This window comes from Ursus arctos, unplaced genomic scaffold (assembly GCF_023065955.2).
Source record: "Ursus arctos isolate Adak ecotype North America unplaced genomic scaffold, UrsArc2.0 scaffold_19, whole genome shotgun sequence".
NCBI classification, from domain to species: Eukaryota; Metazoa; Chordata; class Mammalia; order Carnivora; family Ursidae; genus Ursus; species Ursus arctos.
This window is the reverse complement of record NW_026622863.1, coordinates 15,322,977-15,337,406: the sequence shown is the minus strand read 5'-3', so window position 1 is coordinate 15,337,406 and position 14,430 is coordinate 15,322,977. Positions and strand designations below refer to the sequence as shown.

Sequence of the window (14,430 nt, the reverse complement as noted above, 5' to 3'; positions counted from 1 at the left end):
AAAGTTTTAGAGATTAGTTGTACAATATGCATATAGTTAACCTTACTGTACAGTACATTTAAATATGGTTAAGATAAATTTTATGTTAAGTGTTTGACCACAATTTTTAAAAAAAGTATTTCTAGACACAAAAGGTAGTGAGACAGATGGCTGGGAGACAAGCTACTGAGTCAAGCCTAGGATGGGGTGATGAGAAGGGTAGGTTTTTTCCAAAAGGTAGAAAAAAACCAACCAGTCCACACTTCCTTCCCGGTCCTCCCACTTTTGGGAACAGGTGACCATAAAATCTTACATTCTGCTATAGATAAATAGTAGCAAAGGTATGTTTCTATGCTTTTTCTTCTGAGAGCCTTTCTGATACCTCTCTGATAGATATCCGTTCTGATACCGCTTAGTGGGCATAAGGCAAAAAGAGAACCTTAGCTTCCTATCTTTCTGTAAGGGGTCCCTCCTTCAACAGGCAGAACTAGATAAGGAGAAAGTTCTGATAAAGTGAGGCAAACTAGGACCAAGTAGGAGACTACATTCCCCAGCATGCACTGCTCTCTTAGGACGCAGTTAACGACGGAGGAAGACGCGATACTTTAGCGCCAGGAATGGGGCGCGGGGTTGAGGGACGACTACACAACCCAGAACGCAAAGCGCCCCTACTCTAGTTATAGTCCGGCTTGCTTTTTGGTAACTGGCGTTCTCAGGCAAAGGGGCGCGAGGGGAGGGGAACGCAGCCCCGCTGTGTACCGGACTTGACAATTCCAAAGAGGAAGAAGAGCCGGGGAAAGTGCCTTACTCTCTCTCTAAGTAGTTCCCGCGCAGGGCGGCGAGGGTTTATGGGCCTCCTCCCTTATTTATTGTTTCTCAGAGGCAATGCCAGGCCCCTATTGGTCGAAGACCTCGAGGGCAGGTGGGAAGTCTGTGAAGCCCCAAATCGAAGTTATCTGCGTCTCCCCATTGGTCTTCCTCTCGAGCGCAGGCGCGAGGGCTCCTACTCCGTCCCCAGGGACGGGTGAGCGGCAATTGGCCAAAGCCCGCGAAGTAGGAGTCCGGATTGGTAGTTGCTAGCAGGAGCCTGGTTTCTTCCTTGACTTCTGCGAGTGATAGTGTGTGATTGGTTTAAATCCGCGGGCACCTGGCGGTGATTGGGCGGGAGCCACGGGCTGGGTACGATCATTGGCTGGTGCTGGGGCCATCCCTCCTCGGGCGGGCAGCGAATGATGAAATGGGAACGGGGAGGGGAAAGGCCGCGACGTGAGCGCGCGACCTCCGGCGCCATTTTGTAGAGAAACAAGCGGAGTTAACCGAAGAGGGGGTCGAGGAGAGCCGGAGTCGGGGACTCAGGAGTTTCCTGTGTCCAGCGCTGCCGGAGCCGTCTGAGGTGAGGTGGGCCGGGGTCGGTGGCTGGGGCCGGCCGGCGGTGTCAGCTACGGAACGCGAGTGCCGGTGGACGAAGGAACGGGGGTGGTCCAGGGGCCATTGGGAGCGTTTCCCGGAGCTCCGCGGAGTGAGGGGCAGTCGGGACAGGGAAGTGGCGAGACGGGAGAGGGCGGACTCTTTCGACGGCTCGCAGAGTCTTTGGGCTCTGAAGAGAAGAGGCCGGGGCAAAGGCTTCATGGAGCGGAGGGCAGAGCGCGGGGTGAGACCCGCGGTGGTCCCCGGCCCGGGCCTGGAGGCTCTGAGGGCGGCGGTGGCGGCAGTTCGGGCGGCTGGGCCTCGCTTCGCGCTGGCTGCACCCTCCTCAGACCCCACGAGTTCCTCAACTGCCCTTTTCTCTCCGGGCTTCCGGATGGGTGCAGTGGGCTTCGGCCCCCGAGGCCTAGTTCAGAGGCGAGGGTCCGTGTTTGGAGTAGTTGCAGGCTCCTGGTTCTGGTCAATCTGGAGCTCGCAGCCCCCCTTCCTCTGCCCCAGCACGTTGTCAAACCCCCGGTGTTTCGGGTGTCCGCGGGTGGGAGGGGCGGGCGGGAGCCAGCACTTCCTCATTACTTCTTGCCACAGGTTTTGTTCCACTTGCGCGCCGGGGCGCTCAGACTTTCTCCGAAGTTGGCCCTCACCCACTTGGGCCGGTGTCTGAGCTGTAGTGGCGGTTCTGCTCTCCCATGGGAAGTATCCCCCTAGTGAGCCGGACGTTTGTAGGCCTCGATGCTGGGGAGCGATTTCCTTTCTACAGGTCGTGTAGGGAGGTTGCTTAAGGCCAAACCAGATGCTCTTATTCGAAACCAGTTCCTCTGCAGAATTCACCAGACTAGCCTCATACAGATAATTACCCCCGCTAGGAGTACGATTTGTAGTTAAAAAAAAAAAGAAAGAAAGAAAAAACGAAAGAAAATGCCTGATATCTGTGAGTTTGGAAATGCTGTGTTTAAAATAAACTTTGCGAAGTAAACTTTCCCCCTGAAGCCACCCAATCGAATGTCACATTTCTTAGGACTCTAATAAGTCTGTTTCTTTTTGTACGCTGAGTAACGATACTTAATTTCTCTCCTTATTTCTCTATAATTCTTTTGCTTTGGGAGATTTAACAGCCAATAATTTGAGTAAATATAATTGAGTATTTTGGGGGGGGGAATTCTGACCATTGCCGTCTTGACAATCTGATAGGAATAGGGATACATAGACAAAAAAATTGGGGGGACAAGTATAAAATTAGAAAGCAGGTCAAACAGATTAAGAACAAACCTCTTTTTGTTGAGGTATTTCTGTATACTATGTTAGTAATCTGTGGCTCAGGTTGACATTCTTACCCTTCTAAAGGTGGGGAGCATAGTATTTTAGCTATTAATAAGATATATGGTAACAGTTTAAATAGTCTTGTTTTAGGACCCTGCAAATTGTTACCTTGTCTAAGGGGAAAATGAGCTGGTGATACATAAAGTTTTAGGTATCTAGTTGTACTTCCACTGAAATGGTAGCATGTGGATAAAACCTGTTGAGAGTTGAGAGGGTTGGACCCTTTTCAACAAGTGTGGGTCCCAAGTCCTTCATTGGAAACTTAACTCTAGAATCAAGGCACAAAGCTTGACCATTAATAACAGAAAGCATTTCCCTTTCTTTCCCAAGATTGTAACCTTAGAAATTATAAGACAGGGTTTTGTGGCATCGTGATGGAACTGAACTGAAATGCACTTGGTTTCTAACTCAGATGGATTAGTTTCTGGCTTAGTTTTTTTTTTTTCCCCCCTCTAGTCTCTCAATTTCTACTGGGCTTGTTTAAATCCTGGTCTCTTCAACATGGAATCTTGGCAGGTTAAGTACTGTGACATTTTTCTAACTTTGGGTTATGTCATTTAAAAACAAACTACTGTGTGAAGGCAGGAGAGGAAATGCTCGCTATCTCTTCAAGACATTGCTTAAAGACTAATCTCATGTTATTATTGCATGTTTCTTTTTGTAAGCATGTTTTTGGTTAGATTCTGATATGTAGTTATGAAGAGCTTTCTTTTTAACCAGTCTGAGTTGATGAAGTTGAATTTTTATTTCATTCTGCAAGGTAACAAATCTTTGGCATTCAGTGCCATGGAAGGGAATTTGTCCGTAATAATTCTGATCAAATGCTCACATGTTCTTTAAGACGCTAATTTTTGGTAAGATGTTTATGCTTCTGGAATGACCAAAAATAATACCATGCCATTTTGAAATGTATTTTATGAACTTGGTATCCTTTATTAAAGTACAAAACTACTTTCAAGTCACTTAAAAATATTAACTGACCACTTTTTAAATGGCCCTCTGACCAAACTGAACTTCCTGCTGGGACGTTTCAAAATGGCATCCCACTGAGTCTTATTTTAAGAACTTACATACAGAAAAATCCAACAGTTCCTTTTCTGTTTGCTCACAATTTTTAAGAAGCTTGTTTCAAAGCTAAAATCGGCTCAAAACCTTTACGCAAGTTTATTTTAATGTACTTTTCACTCTTAGATTTGTAAGAATGTAGCAAAGCAAATAAAACAAATTGTTCGTTGAAAAGCACCTTTAAGGGGCGCCTGGGTGGCTCAGTTGGTTAAGCGTCTGCCTTCAGGTCATCGAATCCCCACATTGTGCTTCTTGCTCAGTGGGGAGCCTGCTTCTCCCTGTGCCTGCCTCTCTCCCTGCTTGTGCTCGCTCCCCCCCCCCCAAATAAATAAATAAAATCTTAAAAAAACCCACCACCTTTAAGAAGCCAGTAATTAGAGATGTGGACTTAATATGAAATCCTGTGTTGAGATTTGAAGGAAACACAGCCTTTGGAAGTGTAGAGTGTAGATTAAAGAAACGCAGTTCTGTCTTTAATGTTGGAAAGCTGAGCCTAAACCTCCAGGATAAAATGTTTTGTTTAATTTTGTTAACAGTTGTTAGGAAGAAATACCTAAAATGTTGACTGAGATGTTAAACTGTCTGCAGGAGAAGTGTTTGTGTGTGTGTGTTGAACTAATTATATAAAATATAAAAGCGAATGAAGGCATATTTCGAAAGACATCATCTTACTGTTCTTAATCCTCATTAAGAGCTCAGCATTTTCCATTTCAGATGATTAGCTTGAAAGTTTGTCACCTTGGATTTATAACTCATAGTTTTGAAATGCAATGTTACTTTTAAATTTTTATGTAGACTAATCATAAGAATAGTTAAGCCTTTGTTTCAGACCCTTTCCTTCTTCCCTTCCCTGTCTCTATCCCCAACGTGGGGGCTTGAACTCATGATGTCAAGATCGAGAGTCCCATGCTCTACTTACTGAGCCAGCCAGGTGCTCCACCCCTTGCCTTTTTTGCCGTAGCTAGCTAGCGTTCTTGCTTTTTTTTTTTTTTTTTAAGATTTTATTTATTTATTTGACAGAGAGACAGCCAGCGAGAGAGGGAACACAAGCAGGGGGAGTGGGAGAGGAAGAAGCAGGCCTCCCAGTGGAGCAGGGAGCCTGATGTGGGGCTCAATCCCAGGACTCTGGGATCACGCCCTGAGCTGAAGGCAGACGCTTAACGACTGAGCCACGCAGGCGCCCCTTGCTTTCTTGCTTTTTAAAGGGTTTATTTATTTATTTTAGAGAGAGAGAGAGAGTGCATGAGTGAGCGGGGTAGGGGAGCAGAGGGAGAGAGAGAAACCTAAGCAGAATTCTGCGCTGAGCATGGAGCCCAACGCAGGGCTCAGTCCCAGGACCCCGAGGTCATGACCTGAACTGAAATCAAGTTGGTACTCAACCGACTGAGCCACCCAGGCACCCCTTTGCAGTAGCTCTCTAATCGTCAGTATCTTTTCCCCATGATATATATTTTTTATTACGTCCGAAATATGTAAATGCATTCCAAGTGTAAATAATTCCAGGAATGTAGTTGATTCTTTATTGCCAAATTGCCTCCTAAATCACTGGCTTGAAAATGGCTATCCTCTGCTCAAAAGTCCTTCAAATCCCTTGACCTGGAGCTGTGTAAGTGTTGATCCCTCCCTACCTGTGGCATCATATTCCTATCTTATACTGTAGTCACAAGACCATTACACAGTGGTTCCTGAATACATCTTTGCCTCTTTTACCTGGAATGTCATTGTTTGTGTCTACCAAAAAATCTATCATTCAAACTCAAATGTGTCTATATAAATCTCTGCCCTGATTTTCTTAAGCAAAATTGATTTCTTATATACGTCTTGGCCAGTTTCACTTACCTACAGCACATACTGTTTTGCCTTGCAAGTTTTCTGCCTCATTTTATAGTGGGTAATCTTCTCTTCCCCCCCAAAACATATTGCCCTGAACTGTAATTGAGTAATGCTTCATTTGTTATACTTGGGTAGATTTATAGAGTGTGTTTCTTGGAACTATGTACTTGTAATTCTGTTGATATTTTATAGATGGTTAACCTTTGAAAGCTAGTCATACAGAATTATGGTGTCATCCTTTAGGAAATTGAAGCTGAGGAAAGTAAGGTTAGACTTTTTCTTAGTTAAAGGTCAGGCTCTTACATCCTAATGTTCATTCTGTCTTTCCACATTCCGCTTGAGTTCAATACAAGGAAAAAAAAGATATATGAATTCATCAAAAAAGAGCATAGGTGTGCCTGGGTGGCTAGGTCAGTTAAGCATCAGATTCTTTTTTAAAAATTCATGTATTTATTAGAGAGAACGCACACGAGCAAGGGGAGGGGAAGTAGACTTCTCGCTGAGTGCAGAACTCGATGAGGGGCCTGATCTCATGACCCTGAGATCATGACCTGAGCCAAAATCAAGAGTTGGAACGTTCGGGGCGCCTAGGTGGTGCAGTCGTTAAGCGTCTGCTTTTGGCTCAGGGCGTGATCCCAGCGTTCTGGAATCGAGCCCCACATCAGGCTCTTCTGCTAGGAGCCTGCTTCTTCCTCTCTCACTCCCCCTGCTTGTGTTCCCTCTCTTGCTGGCTGTCTCTGTCAAATAAATAAATAAAATCTTTAAAAAAAAAAAAAAGAGTTGGACATTCAACCAACTGTGGCACCCAGGTGTTCCAAGTGGCGGACTGTTGATCTCAGCTCAGGTCTTGATCTCAGGGTCGTGAATTCAAGCTCTGATTTAAAAAAAAAAAAAAGAAAAAGCATAATCTATATGGTTAACCATTTATTTTTTGAAAGAATGTCATTGTATAATTAAAGTCTTTGGAGGCTGGTTTGGTAGTTCAGGATTTCACTTTCATTTGGTGGATTGGATTTTAGTACATCACAAATATCTCTATTAATAATTCAGCAGAATTAAACTGTTTCTAAGGTAATTACCTAGGGAGATTTTTTTTCTTTGCTCCTAATGCGTGTTTTCCCCTGTTTTATTGACATAATTGACACACAGCACTGTATAAGTTTCATATGTATAGTATGACAACTTGACCTGCGTATATTGTGAGATACCTTCAGTGTTTATTTGGATAAGATTTTCTTAGTTGTGACCAAAGCAAATACAGATTTTTTTCCTCAGCAATTTTTTTGTAGGACAAAACACAAGATTTGAGTGTTTCTTCTCTTCAGTGTGAAAATATAAAACTCTAAACTGACAAAAAGGTGGTCTTTCCTATTATGGTTATTGTGAGTGATCATTATTTAGCCTCAGTGTAAATTAACTTGCACTTCTTTTAAGACCTCCAAAGGATGGGGAGGGACCTAGGTTTTAAAATGTTCTTGAGCACTATAAATTGAATTCTGACAGATGAATAAGTTTCCTTTTGGTGTAGTTATATAATATATATGTATGTATATATATATACACACACATTATATATGTATATGTATTTTATATGTATATAATATGTGTTTCTTTTTAAGATTTATTAGAGGGAGTTTGTATAAGTGTGTAAGGCGGGGGACAGAGGGAGAGGGAGAGCAACAATCCCAAGCAGACTTCCGGAGCAGAGAGCCCAGCTCCAGCCCAATCCCACCACCCATGAGACCACAACCTGAGCGGAAACCAACACTTGGATGCCCAACCAACTCAGTCACCCAGGCGCTCCTGGTGTAGTTATATTTTTAAAGTAGCTCCAAGAAGGATTAATTTTTAGTGGTCAAGTATATGGTATACTATGTAGCTTTGTAATTTTGTAGTTACTACTGGGAAGTTGCTTCTGAATATTCGGTTGATTCCAGATCAAGAGAACTTAATTCTTTTCTGATTTTGGAGTAGATGTACTTTCCTGGTTCACTTTCTCAGTTTTTAAAAAATAGGGGTTTATTGGGTTCTTGGTAGGCTCAATCTGTAGAGCATGGGTCTCTTGGTCTCAGGGTCAGGAGTTCAAGCCGCGTGTTGGGCATCAAGCTTACCTAAAAAAAATTTAAAAATAGGGATTTATTTGCTAACACTAACTATGTGATACTGTGCTGATGTATGGATTGGATTAAGTCTTGTAAAATTCTGGAAGTATCTGCGAAAGGCTGTTAAATGTTCTTTAACAGTTAGTATTAAGATTCTTTCGAATCCAGTAAAATTGCTTGTTTAAAGTGACATGGTTAGGAAGCAGTTCAGCTCTTGCTCCATTTGTTAATATCATCTCATTTCAAACCTATTTGCTACTTGTTGACCATTATGCCTTTAAATATTTCCTTAACCCTTGTCAGGTGGGTTCTAAAAAAAGAAAAAAGTTTTATACTAGGCTTTTCTAAGCTCAGTAATACATAAATTTGGGATGTTCATGATTGGATTATTCCCACTTGTTTGCACTGTTTAGTTTGGGTAATAGAGAGTTAAGTCTACCATGTGTATACCCACTTTTACGGCATGAATATCTTGAGACTATTCCTCTTCCTTAGGATGACTGGCTGGCTCAGTTGGTGGAGTCTGTGGCTCTTGATCTTGGGGTCATGAATTCAAGCCCCACATTGGGTGTAGAGATTATATATATATATATTTAAAAAAAAAAAAGAAACGTTAGAAAAGAGGGAGGCACCTGGCTGGCTTAGTTGGTAGAGCTTGTGACTTTTTTTTTTTTTTTTTTAAAGATTTTGTTTGTTTGACAGAGTGTACAAGCAGAGGGAGCGCCAGGGAGAGGGAGAAGCAGGCTCCCTCTGAGCAGAGAGCCCGATGTGGGGTTCCATCCCAGCACCCTGGGATCATGACCTGAGCCAAAGGTAGATGCTTAACCGACTGAGCCACCCAGGTGCCCCAAGCTTGCAACTCTTATCTTGGGGTTGTAGGTTTGAGCCCCACATTGGGTGTAGAGATTGCTTAAAAATAAAATCTCGGGAGCCTGGGTGGCTCAGTCAGTTAAGTGACTGACTCTTGATTTCAGCTCAGGTCATGACTCTGAGGGTTGTGAGATCGAGCCCCGCATCCAGGCTCTGCATTGGATGGGCCGTGTTTAAGATTCTCTCCCTCTCTCCCCCCCCACCTGTCTGCCTCTCTCTCTAAATAAATAATAATAAAAATAAAATCTTAAAAAAATTATTCCTCTTCTCTTTTCAAACAGACAAATGTGCCAAAGATCGCAGACTTTGAGTTTGTCCAAATACAAAATGTAAAAATACTTTCATATTTAGTCATGCCCAATCATTAAGCCCTCAAGTTTTCTGGCAACTGCAAAACATTGGTACGATACCTTAGTATACTAACTTAGTTTTGGGATATTTGTATAAAGCTTTGTAGAGGTCTTCTGTGTTTGGGTTTCAGTGACTAATTCTCTCATAATGTGGTATTATTATCTACCTTGCTTCTACCCTTGGTCCTTTGTAGTTTCTCAGTTGACCATCTAATGTGATTCGTAATGTTTTGAAAGTCCTGTCATGTCATCTTGTTCAAAACCACCTGTTGATTCTCCATTTGTCTTTCGTAAAAGTCAGAGTCCTTTCATTACTTACAGGATTTAACTCTGCCCTGTACCTCCTCATGTATTCCTCCTTCTCTCCAACTTAACTCTTTACCCCTCTCCCCCCAGTAGGTTTCCTTCAAGTACCCTTGGTGTCCTTGCTTTGCCTTACACACATGCCATGCACTCTCTTAGGAAGCCTTTGCACCAGCTGACCAGTCCTTTTGCCTGGAACATTTCTTCTCTCAGATGTGTGCATGGCTAAACCCTTCAACTCCATTAAGTCTGCTCAAGACTTACTTCTCGGGGCTCCTGGGTGGCTCATTTAGTTAAGCGGCTGCCTTCGGTTTGGGTCATGGTGCCTGGGTCCTGGGATTGAGTCCCACATTGGGCTCCCTGCTCATCAGGAAGCCTCCTTCTTCCTCTCCCTCTGCTGCTCCCCCTGCTTGTGCTTTCCGGCTCTCTCTCTGTCAAATAAATTAAAAAAAAAAAAAAAAAGACTTCTCAATAAAGCTCATTCTGACCACCACACTAATTGCAACCCTCCAGTCTCCCTTTTTGGTTCACTTTACCTTGCTGTTTTCTTTTTGTATAATACTTAGCATCTCCTAACATGTTTCATATATATTTTTTTAATACTTCATTTTTAAAATTTTTTGAAAAATTTTTAAAGATTTTATTTATTTATTTGAGAGAGAGAGGCAGCGAGAGAGGGAACACAAGCAGGGGGAGTGGGAGAGGGAGAAGCGGGCTCCCTGCTTGATGTAGGGCTGGATCCTGGGACCCTGGGATCATGACCTGAGCCGAAGGCAGACGCTTAACGACTGAGCCACCCGGGCACCCCTGTATTTCATTTTTTAAAGTAATTTTTCCTCCCAGTGTGGGGCTCGAACTCATAATCCTGAGATCAAAAGTCACATGCTCTACTGACTGAGCCAGCCAAGTGCCCCTTTTCATTATTTCTTATGATTATTATTTCTCACCTCTAGTGGGCATGCAGGAATATATATATGTCTGTTTACTGATGTATTCAAATACCTGACACATGGTAAGTACTCAATAAATATTTGGGTTAATACGTATAATAAAAATGCATAAACTGTTTCTGTGATAAGTTGTGGTAGCCACTTCACATAGTCATATACTATTTCTTACTATCTGATGAATTTAAGTTGTGCTTGGCTTTGTGTTAACTTTGTGGAAAGCCAGACTTGAGGTTTTCACACATCTAGGGCTCATCCTGCAGAGAATAGATGCAAAAGCCATTTTCTCAGCAAGGGCACTATTGGTGTTTGGGCGGGATAGTTGTTTTTTTAGTGGTGCTGTCCTTTGGTGTTTATATAATCTTTAATTCTCATTGAGTGCCAGTGACTCTTCCACTCCTACACATTTCAGAATGCTTTTGGAGATTACATTGCCCTCTAGTTTATTACAGTAAATAATCTCTAGAGGAAGATTTGTTTTCGGGATTATTTTGTTTACTTTAGAGCGAATTACTATTGGTGTAAATCACAAATTACTTAAAATTTAATTTTACCATGTCACAAGTGAGAAGACTACATAAAGAAAAGAAATAGTGTTTTCACTGATCTTAAACATTGTCATCATTTATGGTCTTTGAAATTGGATGTATCATGTTCTAACAAAAGTACTGTCAATTAACTTTCTTAGTGACATGTAAGTAGAGATTCTTCTGTAGTTAAAGACTAACCAGTCTATGGGTGCCTGGGTGGCTCAGTTGGTTAAGCGTCCAACTCTTGATCTCAGCTCGGGTGTTGATCTCTCCAGGTCCTGAGTTCAAGCTCTGCATTGGGCTCTATGCTGGCCATGGGCATGGAGCCTACTTTAAAAAAAAAAAAAAAAAAAAAAAGACTCACCTGAAATGAGATTATGGAAAATTATCTCCATTTCATGGGTGATGAAGGTAGAAGAACTTTCCCAAACTTTGGCTACATTTTGTTTGCTGTTATGTCTAGTCAAATTGTATTTTAGGGAATTAGAAATTGATACAGTGTTGGATTTATCAGGTTCTGGAATGTTTTCAGTGCCCTCAAAGCTGGTTGGCAGTGATGGTGAGGAAGAGCTGTGGAATAAACCCAAGGCATGTTTCTGGGAGCTGATATAAAGGATAATACACATAAAACAATAGTTAGCAGTGTGATTAAATTTTATAGTGCATCATACATACTGAAGGGGAAGAGAGGCAGATTAGCCTGTAGATGATCTGAAGTGGTTTGGGAGATTTTGGAGAGGCTGGGACTGGAGCTAGACCCTGGTCTTATTATCTGATGCATTGTTCACTTATGGAGGAGTCTTGGCCTGCCTCCTGGTAACCACTAACTTTCCTCTCTTGAAGGTTATCAATGATTACTTAGTTGCTAATTCTGATAATTTATAATTCCTATATACTTTTTGTACACTTCCAGCTATACCTTTATTTTTTAAAAATACTTATTTTTGAGAGAGAGCAAGTGTGTGGGGTGCATGGGGAGGGGCGGCAGGAGAGGGGGAGAAAGAATCTCAAGAAGACTCCCCACTCGATGAGGAGCTCATCACAGGGGTTGATCCCACAACCCCAGAGATCATGACCTGAGGCCAAAATCAAGAGTCAGATGCTTAACTGACTGAGCCACCCAGGCACCCCTGACAACTATCTATACCTTTTAAAATCTCTCCCCCATGGTTTTCATAGAATATGGATGTATTAATTATCAGCTGTGGCATAGCAAAGTTCCCCCAAATTCAGCCATTTAAAACTTTCTTGTTCTTTATTTCACAGACACAGTTTGGCTAATTGCTTTTGACTCTGTGTTTTTCACAAAGTTGCAATGCAGGTATCCACAGGCTGTAGTCATCTCAAGGCTGAAGGGTGGAGAGTTCTTACAAGCTCGCTCACCGTTCGGCAGGCTTCAAATCCTTGCTGGCTGTTGGTTGGGAGACATCTGTTGCTTGCCATGTGTGACTTCTCCATAGGGTACACACAGCATGGCATCTTGCTTTTCTTGGAGCACAGGCTCAAAGAGAGGTGAACAAGGCAGAAGTCGGTCTTTTTGTAACTTAATCTTGTAAATGACTATTTTCTTCTTTTGAAGAGTCCATCTCACTCATAAGGGGAGGGGATTACATAAGGATAGACATATTAGGCAGGGATTGTTGGGGTTATTTTAGAGGCTGCCTGTCACAATGGATATTTGCCAAAGATAGGTCCTTGGAGCTCTCTTTAGAGATGCTGTCCATTCATAGGTTTTACTTAATTACCACTAATTAGAGCTTGGCTTCTGATAATATGCATTCTGAGTTTCTTCTGCCTCTCTGGCTACTCTTCATTTCCCTTCTTGAGTTTCTTTTTTCTTTTCTTTTTCAAAAAGATTTTATTTATTTATTTGACAGAGAGAGAGAGAGGGAACACAAGCAGGGAGAGTGGAAGAGGAAGAAGCAGGCTGCCAGTGGAGGAGCCTGATGCAGGGCTCGTGGGATCACGTTCCTGAGCCGAAGGCAGATGCTTAATGACTAGCCACCCAGGCGCCGCATCTTTCTTTTTTTTTTTTCTTTTCCTTTTCCTTTTCCTTTCCCTTTTCCCTTTCTCTCTTTCTCTTTCTTTCTGATTTTGTTTATTCATGAGTGATGGGGCGGGGCAGAGGAAGAGGCCGGCTCCAAGGAGCCTGATGTGGGACTTGATCCCAGGATCCTGGGATCATGACCAGAGCCAAAGGCAGGCGCTTAACTGACTGAGCCTCTCAGGTGCCCCAAGTTCCTCTTTTTCTATCCATCTTTAAAATGCTAAGCTTCTTTAGGATTCTAAAACCCTTATTTTCATTCTCTAGTTCTCTGCTGTCTCTTTTAAATGTTGATGACTCCCAGATCTATTATTCGCGAATCACCCTTGCTGTGCTGCAGGCTGTAATTCTCAACTGCCCAGTGGATTTCATCTGTATGTGTCACTCCAGATATGTCCCAAATAGAATTCCTCATTTTCTTTCTTGCCATGTAAATTTTCTGTTCTCAGTTGTTTTATGTCAGAAGTAAGTGGAGCCCAGGTGCTTAGTGGAAATGTATTTGACTCTTCTTTTGGTTTACTTCTCTTGTTTATTCACACAAGTTCAGAGTCGTTGCAGTTCCCTCCTGAATGTGTTCTCTTCTCTTTCCCTCTAATACATATTTTTTAAACATTTTTTTTTATTTGAGAGATAGCAAGAGCAGGGGTAGGGGCAAAGGGAGAGGGAGAGAGAGAATCTTAAGCAAGTTCTGTGCTCAGCGGGGAAGCCCATCATGGGGGTTGATCTCAGGCCTCTGAGATCATGACCTGAGCTGAAATCAAGAGCTGGATGCCTAACTGAATGAGCCATCCAGGCGTCCAGCTTCTAAAAATTTTTGCCTGATCCGGTCTTTTATTAGTAGGCAAAGCAAGTTAGTGTTGTAACAAATAATCCTGAGATATCAGTGGCTTGACAGAGTAGACATTTATATTTGGTAACTTTCATTGAGAGTGTTCATTAGGTTGCTTTCCTTGCAGTAATTCAGGAACACAGCCTCCTTCCATCTTACAGCACTGGTTTTCTCTAGAGGGAGTCCTCTTCATTTAGCAGGCAGATGGTGAAAAAACCAGAGGGTCATGAGTAGGAGGTTTTACGGACCAAGAAGTGGCTGGTATAACTTTTGGCTTACATTTCTTTAGCTAGAACTTAGTTTCTTGGCCACACCTATGCAAGAGAGGCTGAGAAACATAATCTAGCTGTTTAGCCAGAAGAGGAAACAGATTTGGCGAGCATGTAGCTAGTCTCTCCTACTCTCTTATTCCCTAAAATATGTTTAAACCAATCCATGTAGCTTCCAGGATTGTCTTTTTTTTTTTTTTTTTTAAGAATTTATTTATTTGGGGGAGAGATCACGAGCCGGGGGGAGGGGTAGAGGGAGAAGTAGATTCCCTGCTGAGGAGGCAGCTGATGTGGGACTCATCCCAGGACCCCAGGATCATGACATGAGCCAAAGGCAGACACTCAACTGACTGAGCCTCCCAGGCGGCCCCAGGATGTCTTTATGATAGAATCCAGAAGTCTGAAATGGGTTCTATACATAGGAGAGAAGAAAGCCACAAATTTGGTCTCAGTTAACCTCCAGAAGACATTTCATTTTGCCCACTGGCAGCGTTAGTGTGTGGGGGTTGTACTTGGGGCTATGATTTATTACAGCAGAAGGATACAGAGCAAAATAAAAGGGAGAAG

At 42.7% G+C, this 14,430-nt stretch overlaps 1 protein-coding gene across 14 annotated transcripts in view; it reads left to right on the top strand.

The window, feature by feature from the left end:
* Positions 1-1,215: 1,215 nt before the first annotated feature.
* CNOT1 (CCR4-NOT transcription complex subunit 1) overlaps positions 1,216-14,430 on the top strand; it is a 106,332-nt gene continuing 93,117 nt past the window's right edge. For 6 of the 14 annotated variants that reach the window (XM_048223588.2, XM_048223585.2, XM_048223586.2 and 3 more), the window contains exons 1-2: positions 1,240-1,372; positions 3,178-3,237. The gene's annotated coding sequence lies outside the window, so the exon portion shown is untranslated. Of the gene's footprint in view, positions 1,373-3,177; positions 3,238-14,430 lie in introns of all 14 variants that reach the window. The other 8 variants (XM_048223587.2, XM_048223583.2, XM_026494889.4 and 5 more) reach the window with 2 other exon arrangements.